Source organism: Macaca thibetana, chromosome 12 (assembly GCF_024542745.1).
Source record: "Macaca thibetana thibetana isolate TM-01 chromosome 12, ASM2454274v1, whole genome shotgun sequence".
NCBI classification, from domain to species: Eukaryota; Metazoa; Chordata; class Mammalia; order Primates; family Cercopithecidae; genus Macaca; species Macaca thibetana.
The window spans coordinates 41,647,479-41,666,877 of NC_065589.1; the positions used below are offsets into that span (position 1 = coordinate 41,647,479).

Consider the following 19,399-nt stretch of genomic DNA (forward strand, 5'->3'; position numbering starts at 1 on the left):
AATAAATTTGCTCAATGAAAGTGGAAAAATTGGCACTCAGAAAGATAAATACAAATTTTATGTGCTCTGGAAAGCCCAAATCTATACTCCACTCGCAGGCCAACAGTGCTTTAATCTCTAATTCTCTATTTTTTCACAGTCATCTAACTTCTGTAATTCATAAATATCAACAATATAACAATGCCACCAAGAGTTAACAAAATTAGATAATCATTTTAAAAAACGTGATCTGCTCAGTTTGTTTCTTCCAACCATCACACCCAGTCACGCACACTCAGCAAGAGCACTGGCATACTGTCTTCCCTCTGTGCTCATGGGGGTAGAGTTTGGCAGCAAAATCTAGATTACTCAGTGGTAGCATCTGGCACATTGAAAGAAAATATCAAAAGGAAACTACAGATCCCGTGTGGAGCCAGCCCACTCAGATGCAGCAAAATATCAGCGTGTGTGTATGCTGGAGGCAGTTCACTGTGGCTAGAGGTGCTGGGCACTTGAGAAAGGAGAGCATACTAGGGAGAGGTAGGGCTGGGGTCCGAATAATCACCACTTTGTTGCGGTTTCTTTTAAGCCCAAGCCAAGAAACTAACATAAAAATTACTCTTAGACTAGGGAAGCTCATAAGGTCTTCAGTTTTTTGTAGAGACAGGGTCCCACTGTGTTACTCAGGCTGGTCTCGAACTCCTGGGCTCAAGTGATTCTCCTGCCTCAACCTTCCAAAATGCTGAGGCTACAGGTGTGAGCCACCACACCCAGATGAGTGAGTTCTTTAGAGCCCAGTAAAAGGACTCGCGCCCATCAGTTACCAGCTCCACCCAGCCTGAGCTGTCGGACTCAGTGTCCCATTCACTTCTTCTGAAGACTCACTTGCCTTCACCTTACTCAGATGAAGGGCAAAAGGAATATCCAAGCCCAATTATTTTTCTTCCCTGCTTTCAAATACCCAATCCTCCTAACTGATCAAGATTCCATTAGTTTCGCTTCTCCCCGCAGTGTTTTCAGCAGTTCACTTTCCCCAGTTAGACAAAATTGGCAACCGTGTGTATTTTCTAGAATTTTAAAGGAATTCCCCTTAACTCCCCTCACAGGCATATTCTAATTTAATGACTATATCTCCCCTTCTTTTCCACACCCACACCCTGGGACAAACTGTCCCCGACCTTCACAACAAGAGCAAATAAAACCTGAGACCAATTTCTGTTTCATTTCTCTTGCAGAAGTCATGAAACTATCGCCAGTTATTACGCAAAACGCCAACAAAGCTTAGGCAAGTCAGAGTTATCTTTCACACACTAGCTAACAGGAGCATCCGGTTCTGGAAACAGAAATACTCCAGGCATTTTTTAATAGAAATTACACTTAATACTGGAACTAACAAAACTGCTGAGAGGACTGGAGGAAGGAGCTCTGAGGTGGGATTCTAACAAAGACTCCTGGGGCTGCTGGAACAACCTTGCCTCAGCCAGGGAAGTGAGGATCAGGAGGCTGCCACTAGAACTGAGCTCAAAGACCCTCTGACAGTGGAGACCCAGAGATCAGAGGGCGCATGCTACAAACTCTGGCCAGCATTTCCAACTATCTCGCCTTTTTCACTCCTGCCTGCCAGCCCTGCAGCATCCAGGGTGACCGAGTCCCAGGAAACCCCTCAGTCGCAGGCAAACAGGGATGGTTGATCACTCCAGCACCCCTGCCTTAATGAGTAAGCCTCTAACACTCCTACAACTCGAGTAGCAAGTAGTTCCGAAGGAAGGGAGAAGAGATAACACAATCTGAAAACTACTTACCACCACACCCTGCTGGTTTCCTGAGCCGGGCCCTATGGCTGCTCAACAGTTTCATTTACAAGAAGACTCTGGTCAGTTCCTTTCCCACACCCTTCAAGGAGTGCTCCAACCTGCACCACTCTTCCACCCCAACACCACCTCCAATGCCATTTCTCATCCATGTATCAGGCACAAACTCCTGCCACCTTCTACCCTTCCACTGCCCCAGCCGGTCCCTGCTGTCCCTCTGCTTGCCTAAGGCTAAGCCTCCCTGTGTGCCCTCCTGTCTCTACTAAGCCCCTATGTCTACTCTCATGATCCTCTCTCTACCTCCAGAGACGGCTCCTCCCAGCTCGTAAACATGTGCAAGTCTCTTCCATCTTAAAAAATAAAGCCAAAACCCTCAAAAAAGCCTGAGGGTCCCCTAGACCAACCATCCTTTCACTTTATTCCCTTTCACATAAAGCTGGGACCTCGTGAAGGAACAGTCTGTACTCAGTGCTTCAGTTTCTTCAACCACAATTCACTCCTCAACAGGCCTCCACCTGGATCGCCTCACCCCACCATCTCCTCTACACAGCCACACTCAGTCCTGAGCCTTACTGGAATATGACGCAAAAGGGACAATCAGCAATACTGATGCTGTCTTTATTTAAATTTTTGGTATTTTGTTCATCATAGATTTTTGGCATTTATGTCTGTTTTTTAAAATATTGCATTAAAATATTATCTATGTTGATGACTGACTTTTTGAGCACCCCCTTACATGTTGTCCTGAAGCGAGTGCCTTGTTTGCTCCTGCTAATATCCCAGCCCTGATGACACAGCTCTTGTTGAGGCCCTCGTGACCTCCTGGCTGCCACATCCAAAAACTTGGAAGTCCTCTTTCAACTGATTGCTCAACTCCAGCTGACACTGCTAATTAATCCCTCCTTGAAACTTTTCTCCCTTGGCTGAGCTCACACCACTATATTCTACACAGACCCTTCTCTAACCTTCTCCTACTCCTCAGCATACTCTTTCTGCACCTGTCCCTTAAGTGCTGGTGCCTACCATCCATCTCTCATTCAAACTCATTCCCCTAGTCATTCTGTTCCCCTGCTTCCGACCTTACCCTCTCCAAATCTACCTTCCATCTAAGTGAACTTTCTAAAATTCATGCCTGAACTGGCCAGGCACAGGGGCTCACACCTGTAATCCCAGCACTTTGAGAGGCCAAGGCAGACGGATCACTTGAGGCCAGGAGTTCAAGACCAGCCTGGCCAACATGGCAAAACCCTGTCTCTACTAAAAATACAAAAACGGGTGGCTGAGGCACAAGAATCTCTTCAGCCTGGGAGATGGAGGTTGCCAATGAGCTGAGATGGTGCCACTGCACTCCAGCCTGGGCAACAAGAGTGAAACTCTGTCTCAAAAAAACAAAACAAAACAAAATACCTCTATTGAAGCACTTAACACACTTCCCTGGTACCCACATTAGCCCTAACCAGGTGTCAGCAAATGCAGTTAAGTTCAGTCAGGCTTCTCAACCTTTCTCACAGAACACCAACGCTACCTCCATCAAAGGCACATATTGTTCCCTGTAATCAGTAGCAAAGCATGCAGCAGGACCAGCTAAGCCATCCAAAGATGTACTTAACATTCCCTTCTTTCTACTGCTTCTCTATGTGAAGCAAGGCCATTGTATGGCATGAAAGCAATGTCATGTCCAATGAGCTATGGCATGAATGCAAATGTAATTTCTAAGCAACCCCACAAACTGGGCGGCAATGGAGAAACCTGTCTTGCCAGCTGCAGAAAGCAGCATGCAAACCTGAACTTTCAGGTGTCTGGGAAGCCCCAGTGGAGATGAGAACATGAAACAAAGTGTCATCCAGAAGTTTCTAAAAGGAGAAGAGGTTGCACAATTCTGGGTAAAGTAGAATGTGGCCATCTCACAGAAGTTTTGTGCATTCATCCTGAACATAACAAAATTCACCTTCCTACTCTATTGGTGTGCAGAACAACAGATGATCCCAATTTTAAAATGACATAAAATTAGAAGTTATATTTTATAAAATTCTTTGATGAGGCTGCTATGGTTTGAATGTGTCCCCTCCAAAGTTCAGGTGTTGCCAATACGATAGGATTAAGAGGTGGGGCCTTTAAGAGGTGATCATTCCCTGGAGGCGCCTCCCTCCTGAATGGATTAGATGACCTTATAAAGGGGGTTGATAAAGGGAGTTTATTTCTTTTTTTTTTTTTTGCCCTTCCACCTTTTGCCATGTTAAGACACAGCATTCTTCCCCTCTGCAGAATGCAGTGTTCAAGGCACCAGATTGGAAGTGGGGAGCAGCCCTCACCAGATGTCAGCACCTTGATCTTAGACTTCCCAGCCTCCAGACTGTGAGAAATCAATTTCTGTTTTTATGAATTACCCTGGTTGTGGGTATTTTGTTATAGCAGCACACAACAGACTAAGACAGAACAGACTTTTCATGACTCTCAGGGAAGCTCCCACAAATTCCAACCAGACAGTATCTCCAATAACTTCCTTGGTTCCTAACAATTACATGTAGGCTGCAGAAAATGAGAATGAATCAGAAATGAGAAAGCATCTAGATCAAAAGATCATAAATCATCATCTAATTGGATACAGAAACATGGCAAAGTCACCAGGAGCAAGGGAGGTAAATCAGTTGATGTAGTGCCCTTAACTAAATTTAAATTTTGACTTTGGCAGGTATATTTGCTCAGCTTACACAACAGATTGCCCACTGTAACTAAAGGTCCAAGAGTGGCCCTGCAGGAGATAGCTCTGTTCAAAATCAGAAATTGTGCATCACACTAGGGACAAACTTCTGATACATAGCTCAAGCACTGAGTATCATCCCCACTTCAGCCCAACCCATAATCTAACTCCAAACCAACAAATATCTCAATGGTCCCTGGACAGTATTTTTCTGTCCCAGCACCTTCACTCAAGCATTTGCCTCCATTTGGAAAGCCCCTTCCCTCCTCTCAGTCTGTGCCTGAAATTATATCTTATCTCTCAAGATAGCTCTTCTATAAGCTTGTCTTGATCCCCAAATCAAGTCATCTCTTCCTGCTTTGTAGCACTGTTTGTGTTCTCTTCCAGCATTTTATCTTATTCTATCCTATGTGAGACTGAGTTGAGTACTGTCATATGTGGAGGTCCTTGGGGATAGATAGGCTTTTACTCATCTTCATTAGATTATGGTAAACAATGGCCAGGGCTGCCAAGCTCAGCCCTCTTGGGTCTTGAACAGACTGGTCATCATTGGACCATTGCAGCCCATGTGTAATGCTTACTCATCCCTTCATAACATACAATGAAGCAAGATGGAGCTGGTGGTGTAGTTAAGATACCATACTTGGAATCTAGTTGTTGGATTCAGAAGAGTGAGCTCGTGAAAGGAAGCTTTTGCAACTACATGCGTTAACAATGCTATTGCTTTAGAGTGACTTGCAGTGTAATTCTAAGAGGATGGGTAAGTCCCCATGCAAAACTTCCTGGACACTGGCAGGACGTCATTGTGAGTGGGGAGAATACAATGTCTCCAACCAAGGGGATGTTTGGAACTCATCATCAATTTATTACCAGGCTTCAATTTATTTGACAGAGAAAAATGAATAACAGGTCAAGCTGCCTGAGTTTAAGCAAGATGTCAGATTTTAATGCTTTGGCAAAGACTGAGTTCAGAGACCAGGTTTCAACTTCAGGTAGTATGAAGAAGACCTATGGCTTAGCCTCACTTCTTTTTAGGTATCTAAACCATCTGATGTCACCTTTAGAGGAACTGGATGTCTAACTTCATGCAACAGCAGTCAGGAAAACAGGCATTCCTTCTCCTCAAGGTTTTGATCAAAGGAATAAAAAGTGGCTCAAGAAACAATCCCATCTATTCAAGAGAATAGCATACTATCAATTATGCTACATTACTGCAATAAAATATTTAGGAGACATTCTCTTAAGTTAATCTAGACACAATTGGCTTAAATTAAATTTCAACTTGGCAGGTATATTTGCTCAGTTTACACAACAGATTCTCCATTGTAACTAAAGGGCCAAACTTGGCCCTTTGGGAGATAGCTCTGTTCAAAGTCAGAAATTGTACATGATACTAGGGATATAAAGTTCTTAAAATTACTTTTATATAGCATTCATTTTCTATAAAAAGCACTACCTGCTTTTTGCTCTAAGAAAATCTGGAAAATAGAGAAAAGTAGAGAAGAAAATAAAAATTAAAATTAAAAATTAAATTAAATAAATTTAATAAAATTAAAAATAAAAATTCCCCACTTGCTTCAGTCTCATCACCATCCCTGGTACCTACACATCCGTCCCCCTAGTTTCTCATCTCTTGCCTGGTTCCTTGTTCTAGGTTCCTTGACATTCCTGGTGACTACCCAGGTTAAAGGGATAGACTCATTCTACATTTAGGCTGAATGATAGCCAGCACATTTACAGAAAGCCTAGGCAGACAGCAACTGATATAGTGTCTCCTCTGGGGGTATAGCTTTGTGCTATATATAACTTGCCTGTGCTACCACATATTTTATTAACAGCTCCATCACGGAGCACAACCTTATAATTATTTACCAGATTAAAATAATCCAGCCTTATGATTATTTGCCAGATTAAAATAATCCAGCCATGGCTTAGAATAGAACTCAAGTCAAGTATAAAATCTGAACTATGGGGTTTCAATAGCATACCATGGCCAAGGTTTTGAGTGAAACTTTTGCGCTGCTTCTGTTTTCCAACCAGAAAGGGAGCTCCAGATAGCAGAGAGAGATCTACGTGCTCCCATTCCTTAGCCCCAGTAGGTGCTCAGTAAACGGTGAAGGATTCAAAGTTTAACTCTTGATTCAAAGTTGTGGTTATTGTTGCAGGGAATTTGGTTTACTCACCAGATAGTATTCAAGCAAGAGACTGTCAGGTACCTACTCTTTTAAACAATCTCATTGACTTTGAAAACTACTTTTGAAAGCTGCAAGTAAAAACAAACAAAAAACACAGATATATAAGCCAAAGGGAAGATACAAAGGAAGTTCAAGGAGAAAACTCAAGAATTTCGCAAGTAGGTAAGGTAGATTTGGTTCCCATTTCTAAAGTCACGTGACTAAAGAAACTCATTACCCTGGGAAACATTTTAAACCTTGGAGTAAGTAACTATGAGAGGATTTTTCAATTACATTTTTTAAAGTATATAAATATACATATAAATGATTCACTTCTTCAACTGAAGAGTTCACTGCAGAAGATACAAATTATCTTGAGTATGCAGATGAAAGTAGTATCAAGTGGTGTGTAGCTTCTCTTTCATAACAAGTACTAAATCAACAAAGATGGCAACTCAGTATCGAGAATAAGAGAAAAATAATGTAGAAGATGTTTATCTATTTGGGCCAAAAACCTAAATCACCAAAAAAAGAAAGTGGCTAGAAGTGGAGACCAAAATACAGAACAAGTGTAGAAAAGCAAGCAATTTTCGAAGTAGAATCACTTGAATCCAGGAGGCAGAGGCTGCAGCGAACAGAGATAGCACCACTGCACTCCAGCCTGGGCGACAGAGTGACACTCTGTCTCAAAAAAAAAAAAAAAAATGTAGCTGGGTGTGGTGGTGCGCACCTGTAGTTCCAGCTGCTCCAGAGGCTGATGTGAGATGATTGCTTGAGCCCAGAGTTAGAGGCTGAAGTGAGCTATGATCACCACTGCACTCCAGCCCGAGCAACAAGCAAGATCTCACCTAAAAAAAAAAAAAAAAAAAAAAAAAAAAAAAGGCCCCACCTTGAATCTTTTTTAGAAAAAAGCAGGTTGTAAATAAACACAATTTTTTAAAAAATGAAATATTTTGCAAACTAGAAAACAAAAATATTATGAGTGTTTTTTAAAAAAAATATGTAAAAGACTGTATTTGAGAGCACAAATGTGGTAAACAAAACAAAACAAAACAAAACATTACACTGAAACCTTTGGTTATCTGTAGGGAATGAACCCCTGGGGGTTTCCTCTATTTACTTTGCATGTATTTTAACCCAGGTAATTGTAATACAACTTGACTGAAGAGTGTCTGAAGAAAATGCATTACAGTACAGAATGTTAGGTACAATCCTGAAGCAAGTGCAAAGACAGCCGCTGAGCATATGAAAGTACAGAGAAAGGGCACCAGGGTGGGGTGTCAAGTCTTCTGAGGGGAGATGCCAGGAGGAGAGTATAAGGGAGATACAGGGCATTCCAATAATGATAGTGCTTTTCACCTCACCGATCTATAGTAAGAAAGAACGATTGGGTTCTGCAAGTTACCTGGGCATACTAAAAGAAAATACAAAACAAACAAACAAATAAACAAAAAGAACCCATGGTGTCATAACTGCCCCACCATGGCCCACAGGCTTCCTCCAGGCAGGCTGTCAGTGGATCTTGTCTAAACTGCCTTGACTCGAAGTTACCTGTGTTTAGGTAACTGTTGAGTCTTCCTCAACCATATTGTGAGGTTATGGGGACAAGAACCAAGTTTAGATCCATTTCTATGTCCTCGGCACCCAGAACTCTACCTGGCCCAGAGAAGCTCAATAAATGTTGGTAGGATTATACTGAATTAAAGGCAAGGAGGCATTGGAGTCCATAAACACGAGTTTAATTAGCCCCTGGGGCTCTACAGGGAAGAAATAATCAGACTTCAAGGGTGCCCCATTCCCCAGAGTCCATTCCTGGTATTTGAAAGAGCAATATGCCTCGGAGGGTTGTGAGTCCACTGGAGGCTCAAGGAGGAGACCTAGGGCCAAAAGCGAGGACTCAATCCTTTTCTGCCAGTATCGGGGGACAGTGCCCCAACGTCTCAGGAGCCCAGGGTGACACCAGCCCCGGGGCGGGGATCGGGCAGGATTCTCATCTACTCACGCCCGGGCAGCCGTCGGCTCTTCCCACTGGATCTCCGCCGGGACCAACTCCCACCCTCGCCGGACAAGCTCAGACCTGCTGCTCCGCAAAAGCAGAATTGGAAATGCTCCAGATGGGATGAGGAACGAGGACAGAAAGTCAAATATATCAACAGGTGGCTTCGCCGGAGGGCGTCCGAAAACCTCTGCCTACTGAACCGCTTCACGCCTAATCCCCGCCGCCCACCGGCTGAAATGTTACAAGACATAAATTCTCGAATCCTGTCTGCGGAATTCCCCGCCCCCGCGCAGTTGAAACTTGCACAGGACCACTCGCGTGTCTCTGGGTGGTGATATTCTCCATGCGTGGTCAAAGGGCTTATGCATATCTCAGGACAGTTACGTGCGGCCCCACCAGGACTGAGTGGGGACCGCCGGTGCGCCCCCACCACCTACTAGGAGCTGCGGTAGGACCTCCGATGCCCCAGGGGCCTAGGCAATTTCCGTTTCAGCTTCCTGGAGGCCCCCAGCCCAAGGCTCAAAAAACTGCACGTAATCCCGCCCACCCCGGGTCATGCAAGACTGTCGGGGGTAGGGGGAAACCCAGCGACCCTGCAAATGGCTTCACCTTGGAAACCGGTACAAGGAAGCAAGCAAGTATAAGGAAGCAAGTAACCGGTGTAAGGAAGCAAGTAAGGAGGTCAAATGTCAGTTACAAACAGAAACGTAAAACATAAAGTCGCTAGAGAAAGCCATTTTAACGAGGACATTTGACCCAAAAGCTGTAAGTAAAACAAGTATTAACAAAACAAGAAAATGTATGTAAAGCAAACATTTACAAACATTAAATGTATGTAAAGCAAACAGTAAACATTCAAAACTCCCTTTCGACCCAGTCTTTTTTGTTTAGATCTTGGAGTTGGGCCGGGCGCGGTGGCTCACGCCTGTAATCCTAGCACTTTGGGTGGCCGAGACGGGCGGATCACCTGAGGTCGGGAGTTCGAGACCAGCCTGATCAATATGGAGAAACCCCGTCTCTACTAAAAATACAAAATTAAGGGCATGGTGGTGCATCCCTGTAATCTCAGCAACTTGAGAGGCTGAGGCAGGAGAATTGCTTGAACCCGAGAGGCGGAGGTTGCGGTGAGCAGAGATCCGTGCCATTGCAATCCAGCATGGGCAACAACAGTGAAACTCTGTCTCAAAAAAAAAAAAAAAAAAAAAAAGATCTTGGAGCTCGAGCCAGGTTTTTTGTTAAACAAAACTTTTGTAAGGTTATTTAGGGGAATCACCAACCCGAAAAGGGCCAAAAACTCCGTTCTTCTTATCTGAAATCTCTCTCTAAAGCAGGTCAAACCTTCCAGAGCCCGCTCTCAGTTCTAGATTATTGCAGTTTGTTGATATTCAAAACGCTTTACTTATGCTATATGCTAACCCCCTACTGGTTTCACCCCTCATTGCTTAAGAACAAATTTCAAATGTCAACCAATTAAAACATTCGCAAGACCTCTGGCGTCCTTGAATTTACTTCCCACTCCGTGGAGCCAAAAACTAATTCTGAATTTCAGTGGCCTTTGTTCTACTGCGTGCCACTGTTAATATTAAAAGAACATGGCCTTCTGTCCAAATCCGGACACTCTCAAGTAAGAACATCTTGAAGTCATTTTACATTTCCCAGTCCTTTTGAAGCGGTGGAAAAATGGCAGAAACAGGTTCATTTTAAAAGGCTCTAAAAACGTTTCTTCAGTCAGGCATTCCCAGCTTTTCCAAAGCAAGCTTTCCTTGCACTTGGGCAAAATAGATATTAAACTGCTCTGGAAAATAACAGCCCTGACTAGGCTATTGTTAAATTCCCTACAGGGCGGCGGCTCCCACTGAGTGAGGTCGAACGCACACACAACTGTTGGGAAAGTCCACGTTCCCAACAACTTTCGAAAGGAAAAGTGCCAGATCTTCTCAACAGTTCACTCCAAGAATTGAACTCTCAAGATCATTTTAAGCAAAGTTTACACAACGCTGAGGACCCGCCACTGAAGCTCGCGGGTGGGCCTCTGCGGTTGCGGCTGCAGGGGGCGGCTAGAGTTAGCCAAGGTTTACTTCCGGTCTCTCAGGTCCATTGGGGTGAAGCTCGGACCGCAGTGGCCCAGGTCGCCCCTTTTTGGGAATCCGGGGCGGAGTTGCCAGTAGAAAGGGTTCGGGGTTTCGGAGCGGGGCGGAAGCGGAAGCGGGGGCATTCCGCTCAGCCCGCGGTAAACAACCGAGATAAGAAATCTACAAAACTGAGTCAGGTTCCAGAAGCGCCCCCGCCATCCCCTGGCCACTGCCGGCCACCTGCAGTTTCCCGGAGCGCAGGGCTGTGAGGAGCGGCAGGAGCGGGACGTGGGCGCGTGGGCGCGCGGCGGCTCAGGGCCTGCTGCAACGCTGACTCAGGGCCGGGCGTCGGGGCTTGGGGTCTGGGACAGCTCCGGCGCCGCCGGCGGGGGGTAGAGCGTGGGGCACGTACCGTCCTGTCGCGGCCGGACTCTCCTGCCGCTGACACCTCAGCCTTAGCTCCCCTAGACGCCCGAAAGACGCTCGCAAGATGGAGGCAAAGAAACCGAAAGCCTGGAAGCGGACTCGGTGCTGGGCGATGGCTGTTGGCAGCGCTTCTCTCCCACACCCCCTCCCGTGGTCTTTGGATAGCCCTGGGCTTTGCCTCAGCTGTCACAGGACAAAAGTCCAATAGCCGGCACTCACTGTGTTAGGCCGAGTCCCCATCCCTAGCTCCGGGAGTCCTTTTTAGTTGAGACTCGTCGGTGAGGCTGCCAACTCGCTGTTTCCTGCTTTGGCTTGTGTGACTGAGTATGCAGTAACCGAGGGTGGATGTCGACACAAGTTCCACGCGTTAGGAGTAAACACTGCGAGGTTTTTTGGGTTTTTTTTTTTTTTTTTTTTTTTTTTTTTTTTTGCTTGCTTGCTTTCTTCTTTTTTGAGACGGAGTCTCACTCTGCGGCCCAGGCTGGAGTGCAGTGGCGCAATTTCAGCTCACTGCAACATCCGCCTCCCTAGTTCAAGCTATTCTCTTGCCTCAGCCCCCCGAGTAGCTGGAACTACAGGCGCGCACCACCACTCCCGGCTAATTTTTGTGTTTATTAGAGACGGGGTTTCACTGTTGGCCAGGATGGTCTCGAACTCCTGACCTTGTGATCCGCTCGCCTCGGCCTCCCAAACTGCTGGGATTACAGGCGTGAGCCACCGCGCCCGGCGCGAGTGTTTATGATTTGATGTCTGGGAGTCATAGCAAACGTGAACGCACTTTGTGGTTTTTTTGTGTGTATGTTGTTTTTTGTTTTCCTTCTTGAGACAGGGTCTCGCGCTGTCGCCGAGGCTAGAAGGCAGTGGCGCCATCACGGCTCACTGCAGCCTGGACTTCCTGCGCCCAAGCCATCCAACCCCCTCAGCCACCCGAGTAGCTGGGACCACAGGCACAGGCCATCATGCCCGACTAATTTTAGGGTTTCACCATGTTGGCTAGGCTGGTCTCCAACTCCTGGCCTCAAGTGATCCTCGCCCGCCTCGGCCTCCCAAAGTGCTGGGATTACAGGCGTCAGTCACCGCGCCCCGCTACGTTTTTATTTATTCCTATTATCTATCTACTTTATTGTGATTCTTAAAAAGCTTTAACTTTTCTTGAAATAATTTTAAACTCACAGGAAAGGTGAAGAATAATACCAAGAGAGACTAACTGCAGGACGGCATGAAGAGCTCAGGATTCACCCCTAGTGAAACTGAAAATTATTTAAAACAACAAACAACCATTAACTATTTTAAGCCTCTGAAATGGTCCTAAGGGCAAACAGCAAATGAAGAAACATGTATTCCAAAAAATCTATAAAAATTCTTGCATCAGAATGTGAGAGTTTGTGGTATTTAAACCAAACCTCTCCCTTTGTGCAGCAAGACAGACTCCACTCCAGACGGCTGCAACTAAGAACCTCTGTCTTCCCACAGCTCCCAGTCAGAGACCAGCATGTCAGCGTTTCTCATCTTGCCCCTAGCTACCTGATGCTGAAGCTAAATCCTGGGGAAGTGTGGTGGAGAGGTGGCAAAGTCCTTCTTCCATTCAGAGGCTCTACCTTGGGTGGAGTGCTGAGACACAAGAGGAGACTTTAGCTCTTTTTCTCCATTACTTTCACCCCATATTCACCCCCAACCTTTTTTTTTTTAATGTCTCCATCTTCCCAAGATAGTTACATTCTGATTTTGATTAATCTTCAGTACATATGCTATTATAATCATGTAAACGGTAGTCACAGCCAAGTTATGTACCAAACTATGATTACTTTTCCTTTCCCACACAACTTTTAGTTTTTTCTGGAGTTAATAATTGTCTTGTTTTGTTGGTTTTTCCATGTAATTAAATACTAAACTGTTTGTCAGTTATCCAAGTTTGGTTTTTTGTTTGTTTTTGAGAAAGGGTCTCACTCCAGGCTGGAGTGCAGTGACCTGCTCACAGCTCACTGCAGCCTTAACCTCCTGCCTCCTGAGTTCAAGGGATCCTTCTGCCTCAGCCTCCTGAGTAGCTAGGACTAGAGGTCCTAGCATGCCACCATGCTAGGTGTGCCACTACAGGTGCCACCATGCCCAACTAATTTTTAAAAAATTTTCAGGCCAGGCACGGTGGCTCAAGCCTGTAATCCCAGCACTTTGGGAGGCCGAGACGGGCGGATCACGAGGTCAGGAGATCGAGACCATCCTGGCTAACACGGTGAAACCCCGTCTCTACTAAAAAAATACAAAAAACCATCCTGGCTAACACGGTGAAACCCGTCTCTACTAAAAAATACAAAAAACTAGCCGGGCGAGGTGGCGGGCGCCTGTAGTCCCAGCTACTCGGGAGGCTGAGGCAGGAGAATGGCGTGAACCCGGGAGGCGGAGCTTGCAGTGAGCTGAGATCCGGCCACTGCACTCCAGCCTGGGCGACAGAGCGAGACTCCGTCTCAAAAAAAAAAAAAAAAAAAAATTTGTGGCCGGGCGCAATGGCTCACGCCTGTAATCTCAGCACTTTGGGAGGCCGAGGCGGGTGGATCACGAGGTCAGGAGTTCAAGACCAGCCTGGCCAAGATAGTGAAACCCCATTTCTACTAAAAATACAAAAAATTAACTGGGTGTGATGGTGGGCGCCTGTAATCCCAGCTACTCAGGAGGCTAAGGCAGACAATTGCTTGAACCCAGGAGGCAGAGGTTGCAGCGAGCCTAGATTATGCCACTACACTCCTGGGAGACAGAGCGAGACTCCATCTCAAAAAAATACATATATATACACACACACACACATATGTGTGTGTATATATATGTATATATGTATATACTATATAGTATATGTATCGTGTTCATATATATACACTATATATAGTAGAAGTGGAGGTCGTGGGTTGGGGGAAGTCTTGCTATGCTGCCCAGGCTGGTTTTGTTTTTTGTTTTTTGTTTTTTTTTTGGACAGTCTGCTCTGTTGCCCAGGCTGGAGTGCAGTGGCCAGATCTCAGCTCACTGCAAGCTCCGCCTCCCGGGTTTACGCCATTCTCCTGCCTCAGCCTCCAGAGTAGCTGGGACTACAGGCGCCCGCCACCTCGCCCGGCTAGTTTTTTGTATTTTTTAGTAGAGACGGGGTTTCACCGTGTTAGCCAGGATGGTCTCGATCTCCTGACCTCGTGATCCGCCTGCCTCAGCCTCCCAAAGTGCTGGGATTACAGGCTTCAGCCACCGCACCTGGCCCCAGGCTGGTTTTGAACTTGCCTCAAGCGATCCTCCTGCCTAGGTCTTTCAAAGCACTGGGATTACAGGCATGACCGCCGCTGCTCTTGGCCTTTCTTATCTTTTCAGTACACCAAGAAAATTTTATTACAGATCAGCACCTGTCCTTAATTTGGAAACTACTATTCAAGAACACCTAGCTTAGCACCTCCATCACCACCTCCAACGCACCCTATCCCAAGTGAAAGCCATTTCTGGTTGTCAGTAGAACCATCACAGTGGATTTACCCCAGGCCCACCTTGCATGCCCACTGATTCTCACCACTTCAACACACACCAGTATGACTTCTAACCCAGCATATCCATATGTCATTCCCTGAGGGCTTTTTCTGGCTCACATTGGAAGCCCATATTGTCATCCCATTTGGCAAACCAGTAGGGGCAGGCATTTAACCCCCTACCCCTGTGCCATCCTCATCCTTTGGCTTCAGCAGCCCTCAAAGAATGACTATACACCTATGTTGACACTCCCACCTGCAGTCCACTTTCCATTTACATCCTCTTACAATCAGCCACCCCTTGGGCTTAGGGATGTGCATACTTGCAGCACAGTTTGTCCCTGGGGTATGGACTTGGGGAAGAGGCCAATGTAGGCCCTGGTGGGAGGCTCAGGGCTCTTTGAGTAGAGAACATCAGGTCTTGGGTACCCAAAGAGGGTTTTTTGTTTTTGTTTTTTTGAGACGTAGTCTCGCTGTGTCGCCCAGGCTGGAGTGTAGTGGTGCAATCCTGGCTCACTGCAACATCTGCCTCTCAGGCCCAAGTGATTCTCCTGCCTCAGCCTCCCAAGTAGCTGGGATTACAGGCGCGCACCACCATATCCGGCTGATTTTTGTATTTTTAGTAGAGACAAGGTCAGGACGAGGTCAAGACCAGGCTGGTCTTGAACTCCTGGCCTCAAGTGATCTGCCTGCCTTGGCCTCCCAAAGTGCTGGAATTACAGATGAGAGTCACCACACCCAGCCCCAAAGAGGGTTTTAAACAGAGGGTCTCAGTGTGGGCATGTCCTCTTGACCTTGCAGACTCCTCCCACCTCTGATCATTCTCCCCAACTGAGGGAAGGGCACAGCCCAAGAAGAGCTGGAGCAAGGCCCTTCTAAATCAGGGCCCACAACAGGACCCTGAGTGCCTGGGTCCAAGGGCAGTATTGCTTAAGCTTCTCTGACTTTCTCTTTCCACACTTCACAAAGTAGCAACAAATGTTCACGTTTTCGTCAAATTCACTGGTGGTAAACCTTGGCTGCACGTTAGACTGTCCCCAAGGAGCTTCAAAAACCTCAGTGGCCAGGTACCATTCCAGACTAATTATATCAAAATCTCTGAGAGTGAGACTCAGGGATTAGTAGTTTTTAAAGCTCCCTGTATGATTTCAACATACAGTTCAGTTCAGAACAACTGATCTAATCCAAACATTATCTCACTCCCTCAACCACGACCCAATTTTCAGATGAAGAATCTGAGGCTTAAAGTGAGTTAATAAATTGAGAAATCTCACAACTAGCTAGTGACAGAACTAGGACAGGATGCCAAGAATTTATCTAATGCTTTTCCTTATATCACAGTGGGTGACTTGGGAAGTAGAGAATTAATAGCCACAGCAATGACTTTATATCTACTCTCTTAGTCACACATCCCGCCTCAACTCCTCTGACATTCTATGAGAATATATTCTTGGCTGGGCATGGTGGCTCATGCCTATAATCCCAGCACTTTGGGAAGCCAAGGCAGAAGGAACACTTGAACCCAGGTGTTCAAGATCAGCCGAGGCAATATAGGGAGAGCCTGTCTCTACAAAAAAATTTAAAAATTAGCCAGGTGTAGTGATGCATGTATGTGATCCCAGCTACTCAAGAGGCTGAAGTGGGAGGATCACTTGAGCCAGGGAGGTTGAGGTTGCAGTAAACCATGAGCACAGCACTGCACTCCAGCTTCGATGACAGAGTGAAACCCTGTCTCAAAAAATATATATAAATAAATAAATAAACTTAGTTTAAAAAGAATACATTCTTTTTTTTTTTTTTGGATGGAGTCTCACTTTGTCACCAGGCTGGATTGCAGTGGCATGATCTCAGCTCACTGCAACCTCCGCCTCCCAGGTTCAAGCAATTCTCCTGCCTCAGCCTCCTGAGTAGCTGGGACTACAGGCGCGTGCCAGCATGACCAGCTAATTTTTTTTTTCTGAGACAGTCTCACTTTTTTACCCAGGCTGGAGTGCAGTGGCGTGATCTCAGCTCACTGCAATCTCTGCCTCCTGGGTTCAAGCGATTCTCCTGCCTCAGCCTCCCTAGTAGCTGGAATTACAGGCGCCTGCCACTACACTCAGCTAATTTTTTGTATTTTTAGTAGAGACGGGGTTTCACCATGTTGGCCAGGCTTGTCTTGAACTCCTAACCTTGTGATTCACCCACCTCGGCCTCCCAAAGTGCTGGGATTACAGGCGTGAGCCACCGCGCCCAGCCATAATTTTTATATTTTTAGTAGAGACAGGGTTTCACCATGTTGGCCAGCACGGTCTCGATTAAAAAAAAAAAAAAGAAAACATTCTTGAGAAGAATAAATAAACACCTAATTCTAATATGCTGGTGCTATGGTTTGGATATTTGTCCCCTCTAAACTTCGGTTGAAATTTGATCCCCAGTGTTGGAGGTGGGCCTCATGGGAGGTATTTGGGTCATGGGGGCGGATACCTCATGAATAGATTAATGCCTTCCCTTAGCGGTGAGGGAGTTTTTCTTCTATTAATTCCCACAAGAGCTGCTTGTTAAACAGAGCCTGGCACTTTCCCCTTTTTCTCTGTTTCTTCTTCTCTCACCATGAGAGAAGGCTTTTGCCTTCCACCACGGGTGGAAGCAACCTGAAGCTTTCACCAGAAGTCAAGCAGATGCCTTCTTGTACAGCCTGCAGAACCACGAGTGAAATAAACCTCTTTACTTTATGAACTACCCAGTCTCAGGTATTCTTTTATAGCAACACAAAACAGACTAAGACAGCTGGGTTTGTATAGAAATAGTCAACTGTAGATTTGTAGCAACAGACTTCACAAGCAAAGCAAGATGCAGAAATTAGTAGTTAACTAAGTCATTTCCAGAAATATAACTGGCACTATTACATAAGAATTAATAGTACTGCCTCTGGAACTAGTTCTGGGTTTGCATTCCAGCTCTACCTCTCACTAGCAGAGTGAACTTCTCGGTAAGTTTCCTCTTTGTGCCTCAATTTTCTCTTTTTTTTTTTTTTTTGAGACGGAGTCTCGCTCTGTCGCCCAGGCTGGAGTGCAGTGGCGCGATCTCGGCTCACTGCAAGCTCCGCCTCCCGGGTTCACGCCATTCTCCTGCCTCAGCCTCCCGAGTAGCTGGGACTACAGGCGCCCACAACCGCGCCCGGCTAATTTTTTGTATTTTTAGTAGAGACGGGGTTTCACCGTGGTCTCGATCTCCTGACCTTGTGATCCGCCCGCCTCGGCCTCCCAAAGTGCTGGGATTACAGGCGTGAGCCACCGCGCCCGGCTGTGCCTCAATTTTCTCATCTGTAAAAAGGGAATGACAGTAATAGTCCCAACCTCATAGAATGAGTACACAAATTAATCTTTTTTTTTTTTTTTTTTTTTTTTTTTTGAGACGGAGTCTCGCTGTGTCGCCCAGGCTGGAGTGCAGTGGCGGGATCTCAGCTCACTGCAAGCTCTGCCTCCCGGGTTTTTACGCCATTCTCCTGCCTCAGCCTCCCGAGTAGCCGGGACTACAGGCGCCCGCCACCTCGCCCGGCTAGTTTTTTGTATTTTTTAGTAGAGACGGGGTTTCACCGTGTTAGCCAGGATGGTCTCGAACTCCTGACCTCGTGATCCGCCTGTCTCGGCCTCCCAAAGTGCTGGGATTACAGGCTTGAGCCACCGCGCCCGGCCACAAATTAATCTTTAGCATATGCCTGGCATGGCCAGGCAAGGTGGCTTATGCCTGTAATCCCAGCACTTTGGGAGGCTGAGGTGGGAGGAACACTTGAGGCCAAGAGTTCAAGACCAGTCTGGGCAACATAATGAGGCCTTGTCTCCACAAACATAATTTTTAAAAATCAGCTCAGTGTGGTAGTAAGCACCTGTAGTCCGGGAGGCCAAGGCGAGCATATTGCTTGAGCCCGGGAGTTCAAGGCTGCAGTAAGCTGTGATCACACTACTGCACTCCAGCCTGGGTAACAGAGTGAGACCCTGTCTCTGAATAAGATGCCTGGCATATAGCAGGTGCTAAATAAATTAAATACTATGTACTAGGCATTGATCTAGCCTCTGGGAATATAGTGGAAGGAAAAAGCAAAGGTCCTACACTTGGAGCTTAGAAGTTATGTTGACAACTTCCATTTCACCTTTTCCCAAAACTTTCCCCCCATGGTTAAGTGCAAGTGAGCAAATACTTTATTTTATTTTATTTTTATTATGTATTTATTTTTGAGATGGAGTTTTGCTCCCGTTGCCAAGGCTGGAATGCAATGGCACAATCTCTGCTCACTGCAACCTCCACCTCTTGGGTTCAAGCAATTCTGCTGCCTCAGCCTCCACCACCATGTCCAGCTAACTTTTTGTATTTTTAGTAGAGATAGTGTTTCACCATGTTGGTCAGGCTGATCTTGAACTCCTGACCTCAGGTGATCTACCCACCTCGGCCTCCCAAAGTGCTGAGATTACAAGCATGAGCCACCATGCCCGGCCATTTATTCATTTTTATTTTTCAGAGATGGAGTCTTACTGTGTCACCCAAGCTGGAGTGCAGTGGTATGATCATACCTCACTGCAGCCTCAAACTTCTGGCCTCAAGCAATCCTCCTGTCTCAGCCTTCTGAGAACCTGGGACTACAGGGATATGCTATGGTGTTTGGCTAATATTTTTAATTTTTGTAGAGAAAGGGTCTTGCTTTGTTGCATAATCTAGCAAATAAATTTAAAAAATAACTTATGTCACACCAGAAGGCTACGCTAT

The 19,399-nt window shown here is 46.0% G+C and overlaps 2 protein-coding genes across 6 annotated transcripts in view; one reads left to right on the forward strand and one right to left on the reverse strand.

The window, feature by feature from the left end:
* CFLAR (CASP8 and FADD like apoptosis regulator) overlaps positions 1-11,659 on the reverse strand; it is a 57,181-nt gene extending 45,522 nt beyond the window's left edge. For 2 of the 5 annotated variants that reach the window (XM_050750647.1, XM_050750654.1), the window contains exon 1: positions 11,149-11,658. The gene's annotated coding sequence lies outside the window, so the exon portion shown is untranslated. Of the gene's footprint in view, positions 1-8,667; positions 9,913-11,148 lie in introns of those variants that run through there. The other 3 variants (XM_050750649.1, XM_050750648.1, XM_050750651.1) reach the window with 3 other exon arrangements.
* The window catches only part of PPIL3 (peptidylprolyl isomerase like 3), a 448,181-nt gene that overhangs the window by 189,528 nt on the left and 239,254 nt on the right, over positions 1-19,399 (forward strand). The window lies entirely within an intron of this gene.